The following is a 6,606-nucleotide window of genomic DNA, read 5'->3' on the forward strand; positions in this document are numbered from 1 at the left end:
AGATGTGACTAAAAGGACACAACATCTTTGTGATCTTCTTTCACAAAGTACATAACCCTAGTCTAATGATGAGAAAACATCAGACAAACCCAAAGTGAGAGGTATTCTACAAAATATCTGGCCAGGAATTTTAGAAAGTTTTAGGTGTACAAAAAACCCAGAAAGAGAGAAAAGGGAACCCTCCTACACGGTTGGTGAGAATGTAAGCTGATGTAGCCACTATGGAGAACAGTATAGAGGTTTCTCAAAAAATTAAAAATAGAGCTACCACACGACCCCAGGCATATATCTGGACAAAACTCTAATTTTAAAAGGTATATGCACCCCTATGTTCACAGCCAAAGAGGAAAGGGGTTAGGGGAGGGATGGACTGGGAGTTTGGGGTTAACAAATGCAAATTATTATATAGAATATATATTTTTATATGCTATATAGAATATATATATATATATAGAGAGAGAGAGAGAGAAAATGGATAAACAACAAGATGCTACTTTATACACAGGGAACTATATTCAGTGTCCTCTGATAAACCATAATGAAAAAGAATACGAATGAGGATATATATACATGTATAACTGAATCATTTTGCCATACATCAGAAATTAACACAACATTGTAAATCAACTATAATTCAACCATAAAAAAAAAAAAAAAACAAGGAAAGGCTGATCAACTATTGGCGATTGATAGAGACTAAGAAGACATTACAACTAAATGCAATGTGGAATCCTGGATTGAATGCTTGAACAGAAAAAAGACACTGATGGAAAAATTGATGAAGTCTATGGTTTGGTTAATAGTGCTACATTGATGTTTACTTTATAATTTTGAGAAATGTGCCATAGTTACGTAAGCCATCAACATTAGGGGGTGTTGAGTAAAGGGTATGAGGAGCCTCTCTATAGTATCTTTTCAACTCTTCTACAAATCTATAATTACTAAAAGATAAGCAGTTTGTAGAAAGAAAGGAAGGAAGTTCTGGTAATAAAACTTGACTATATAAGACAGGGAGCAATGTATAGGACAATTGTGGACAATATATAGGACACTGTGTGCAATGTTTGCAGTATGTGCTTTCGTCTGGTGTGTGTGTGCGCGAGCGTGTGTAGTTGGGGGACATAGGGTGTGGGCGTGTGTATGAATGTGTCTCTGAGTGTGCATGTGTGTCTCCGGTGCAGACAGGGTGAGTTCATACGAACATTTCGTTCTACTGTGAGGAAATTAATAAGCCAAGGTGCCTCCATGAATCTGAGAGTTACTGCCTTCTTAAATATTGAGCCCTAGACACCTTGCTTCCCTCACCTCAGATCCAACCTTTTAATAAAGCTGCCAGGAAAAGCAGAAGAAATGAATAGGGGGCACCTGGATTTGAACCAGGGACCTCTTGATCTGCAGTCAAATGCTCTTCCACTGAGCTATACCCCCTGATGATAATGTGACCCCTACAAGTACTTATTCAACTTTCATGAGTTACATCATACTCCTAAATGCCTTTAAATCCATTCCTCCTGGATTTAACTTTATTCCTGATTCTCTTCAAGCCACACCACTTCTTGCTTTTTCCAGTGTGAAAAGTGCTGTATTCTCAATCTAATAGCCAGTATTTAAATATGTGTGCTACTGCCCATAAATCTCGGGGCACATTGATGAGTATTCTAAGTATCATGGACATGGAGGGGATCTTAACTGGGTATCCACAACTGGACCTCAGAGGCTCGTGCTAAACACTGCATTACAGGCAAATATTGTACATTATGCATGTATTGTATATGGTGCATTATTTCATCAGATTTTCAAGGGAATCTCATTTAAGTGAACCGTCCCATTTTACAGCTGGGAAAAACAGTTAGAAAGTCAAAACTTCACCACTGATTTCTAGTTCTTTGAGTTTCAGTCTGACAATCTTAAATCTTATGTGTCTCCCAGATGAGAAGAAAGGTCAAGGGAATCTCTGACAATGCAGCAAATTCTCCCTGATGAGACTGCTCTGAAGCTAAGGAGCTCACAGTTCCCAGAAATCCAGCTCACATTTCTCTGAGGGCTGCAGATGTCCTTCCCAATCTCTCCACTCTGCGGTTTTACAGAAACCTCATATTGCAAACCCAGTATGCCCCAAACTAAACTTATCTTTCTGCCCAAATCTGCATCTCCTCTTATTTTGCTTTGTTATAACAATGATAGTCTATATTTACTAAACACTTTCTATGTCTCAAGAATGGCACTAAAAGTTCTAGCCATAACTTCCAAATGAATCATCACTTTAAAATCCCACAAAACAAATATTGTTATCATACACGATTTGCAATTGAGAAAACTGAGGCACAAAGTGACCACACAGCTGGGGGGGTGATGGGGCCAGGATTTCAGTGTGGGTTCAGAGCTGGGTGCTGGGCCTGCTTATTTAACCATCTGATCAGCCTCTGCCCTGTCTTGGTTGGTGGCATCTCTGTGTACTCAGTCATTCAGCCAAAATATCTAAAAGAATTCTGGGCTTCTTTCAACCTCTCTTCCTCAGTTCCAGTTAATCACTGGGTACTGTTAATTTATCTTTGACATCACTTACGTCCATCCTCACCCCTGAACACAGGGACACCGCCTCTTAAATGGCTTCCCAGCCTCCACTCCTCAAATCCATCCCCTATGGCTCCCAAGGGAGTTGTTTGAAACCCAGGTGTATTTAGGCCCGTGCTGTTTAAAGACCTTCGTAATAAATTTCAAACCTCTTAGCACAACATGGAGTTCCTAGATTGTTACCCCTGTCTGCTCGCACAGTTTAAGCCTCCTCTTCTGATACTCCCCATGTCACATGTTGTGCTCCAGTTGCCTCCAACTGCATCCATCTGGCTCTAGCCTCTGCCACTCCCCATACTCTTGCCTCTACTCCACCCTCCCTCTGATAAGATATTGTTCTTCTTTGAGATGCTGCCTTACCATAAGCTCCTCTGGGAAGCCTCCTGTAACCTCTTTCCTCTGGACAAAGGTAGTTACTGTCCCCTCTGTGTTATTGAAGCTGGCTCAGCTTAGTACTGCTGCTAAGTCACTTCTGTCGTGTCCGACTCTGTGAGACCCCATAGACGGCAGCCCACCAGGCTCCTCCATCCCTGGGATTCTCCAGGCAAGAACACTGGAGTGGGTTGCCATTTCCTTCACCAATGCATGAAAGTGAAAAGTGAAAGTGAAGTTTCACAGGTTTGCTTCCTAGCTGAGAGCACACTGAGTCCAGAGGCTATGTCTCATTCACTTCTGGGTTCACATCTAGTAGGTTCTTAGTGTATGCCATTCAAACTGATTTTACTATGCAGCTGTTCCTGTGCTGTAGGCAGGAGTTAAACCTAAACTAAGGCACGACCTCTGACCCCAGCCTGGGTCTGAAATGTAAGCACTCATGGTGGGTGCTTGCTGCAAGAAATGAACTTGAGGTAGAAAGGTAGTAGAAAATCCACAAGCTTTAGCGCAAGAAAAGAGTGCCATCTCCTAAACTTTAGGCCAGTTTATGTTTATCCTCAGCAGTGTTTTGTGGAAAAGGACAACATTCCCTGACTTTCCCCAGGACATTGCAAAGTGTGGGTACCACCATTAAGTTACTGGGTTTGCCCTGCAGCCAAAATGTTCTAAAAGTCTATGGACAGTCCTAGCATCTTGGGAGCATTGCTAGGTGGGGTTTTGTGGCAAAGAATTTAACAGAAAGAAAACAGTATGTAGAGTAGAATAAAGTCTTTGAGAACTATGTTCAGAGTTCAAATCCTGAACCTGTGCTTTGTAGTATCTCCAAGTCTCAGACTCCTTGTGCAAAATTGATATAACGTGTCTTCTAAAATTTTGGTGAGAGATGGAAGAAGTTAATATAAAGAACCTAGTCTGCCATCTGGCATACACACAAGGGACACTATTGAACAAGTCATGAACTACAGAAGATAAAAATAAAAATCAATCCATATTTTTCTAAATCAAGAAGAATATTCATGGGGCACCTGGATTTGAACCAGGGACCTCTTGATCTGTAGTCAAATGCTCTATCCCTGAGCTATAGCAACTCTGTCCCTGAGTTATAACACCAGTGAAGTGGACTTGTTTTTATAATCTATTTTTCTCTTTCAACATTATCTTTCTAAAACCTGCAAGGACTCAAGGGAGCTATTAATATAATTAGAGAGAATGCTGCCTGGAAAATCTGGGCACCACACGTCTTAGAATTTCATTATAAGCAATGACATGAATCCTGAGAATTAGGTTCTCTGAGCCTAGAAATTCTTTTAGACTTTCCATACCACAAACCCGTCTCCCATATCCCATAAAAAGTGAACCTCGGCTCCAGGTAAAAATCCTCAGATTTCCCACAAGTGGCATCATCAGTATTATGTGATAATTTGATTCCTATCATGCATCCACAGTCATGGTTTCCAGCAACTGAGATCTTCATTCCTCTTCTGACTTCATAGAACTGAGCTCATAGCTGGTATTCAATAGATATTTGTTGCATTAAATTGATTCTGGAAAAAATATGTGTAAATATGATTTGGGTGAGATAACTTTTCTAAGACATAAGTGTAAGATGGTTTTACTCAAACAAAAACCAATGGTCAAAGACATACACTCTTGTATAATATAACATACCAGAAACTTGGAATACTGCCAATTCCAAAAGATCATTTGTTGAAGAGAAATAAGGCTCCAAATTGGCTCAAGATAATGGAGTAAAAGTATGTGCCCTCTGCCCTTCCTACAAGACCACTGAAATCACAACTGACTGTTGAGCAACCATTGACAGGAAGATCCTGGAACCCACCCCAAAAAAAGATATCACATGCCCAAAGACAAAGAATAAGCTTCTATGTGACAGTAGGAGGGGTGAAATTATGATAAAATCAGATACCTGCCAGGTGAGTGACCTACAAATTGGAGAACAATTATAACTGCAGGTAATCTCTCACTGTTGTGAAGGTTCTGAACCATCTGTCTTCCCAGCCTAGCAAGCCAGAAAAGAGTCTAGGAATTCCTAGGGAATCTGCTGTTAAAGGCCAGCAGGATTTTATTTGCAATCAGGACCAGGGGAACAGATGTTCCACTCTCGGAGGGCACACACAAAATCTTATGTGTACCAGGACCCAGGAGAAAGGAGTAGTGACCCCACAGGAGACTGAACCAGACCTACCTGCCATTGTTGGAGGGTCTCCTGCAGAGGTGTAAGGTGGTAGTGGCCCAGTGCATGGACAAGGCCACTGGCAGCAGCAGCTCTTGGAAGTACTCACTGGAATGAACCTTGCTGGAGATCATTGCCATTAATCCTACCAGACAGCCTGCAGACTCCAAGGCTAGGTCACCACAGGCCAAACAATAGGGAGGAAGCACAGCCCCATGCATCAGCAAACAAATAGACTAAAGTTTTACTGAGCATGTCCCTGCCCACCAGAGCAAGACCCAGTTCTACCCACCACCAATCACTCCCATCAGAAGCTTACAAAAGCCTGTTAGATAGCATCAACCAACACAGATCAGATAGCAGATACTAGAAGAATACAATCCTGCAGCCTCCAGAACTAAAACCACAATCACAGAAAGTTAAAAAATGAAAATGCAGAGGATTATGTCCCAGATGAAGGAAAAAGATAAAACCCCAGAAAAACAACTAAATGGAGTATAGATAGGCAACCTTTCAGGAAAAGAATTCAGAATAAAAATAGTGAATATGAAATTTTGGGAAAAGACTGTAGGTAAACATTGAGAAGATACAGAAAACGTTTAAGACCAAAAACTAAAGAACAAAGAAACGGAGATGAACAATACAGTAACTGAAATGAACAGTACACTAGAAGAAATCAATAACAGAATAACAGAGGCAGAAGAATCAATAAGTGACCTGGAAGACAGAATGCAGGAAATCATTGTCACAGAACAGAATATAGTGAAAAAGAATGAGAAAAAATGAAGATAGTCTATGAGACCTCTAGTACAATAGTAAACATATTAATATTTGCATGATAGGAGTCCCAGAAGGAGAAGAGAGAAAAGACTTGAGAAAATATTGGAAGAGATAATAGCTGAAACCTTCCCTAACATAGGAAAGGGAATAGTCAACCAAGTCCAGGAAGTACAGAAAGTTTCAGGCACGATAAACCCAAGGAGGAACATGCTGAGACACATAGTAATCAAACAGACAGAAATTAAAAACAAATATAAAATACTAAGAGCAACAGGGAAAAATAACCAATAACATACAAGGGAATTCCTACAAGGTTGTCAGTGGATTTCTCAACAGAAATTCTGAAAGCCAGAAAGGAGTGGCATGATATATTTAAGTGATGGAAGGGAAGAACCTACAACCAAGAATACTCTACCCAGTGAGACTGTCATTCAGATTTGATGGAGAAATCAAAAGCTTTACAGACAAGAACACTTTAAGAGAATTCAGTACTACCAAAGCAACTTTAGAAACAAATGCTAAAGGAAAAGACCCTGATGCTGGGAAAGATTGAAGGCAGGAGGAGAAGAGGGCAACAAAGGATGAGATGGTTGGAAGGCATCACAAACTTTATGGACATGAGTTTGAGTAAGCCCCAGGAGTTGGTGATGAACAGGGAAGCAGGTGGGCTGCAGTCCATAGGG

General features: G+C 40.7%; 1 non-coding gene across 1 annotated transcript; it reads right to left on the bottom strand.

Annotated features, from left to right (window-relative positions):
• Positions 1–1,356: 1,356 nt before the first annotated feature.
• On the bottom strand, positions 1,357–1,428 carry TRNAC-GCA. The gene has a single exon. It is a non-coding gene; the product is annotated as a tRNA-Cys (tRNA).
• Between the last annotated feature and the right edge of the window lie 5,178 nt (positions 1,429–6,606).

Source organism: Oryx dammah, unplaced genomic scaffold, assembly GCF_014754425.2.
Source record: "Oryx dammah isolate SB20612 unplaced genomic scaffold, SCBI_Odam_1.1 HiC_scaffold_2, whole genome shotgun sequence".
In the NCBI taxonomy this organism is placed as follows: Eukaryota; Metazoa; Chordata; class Mammalia; order Artiodactyla; family Bovidae; genus Oryx; species Oryx dammah.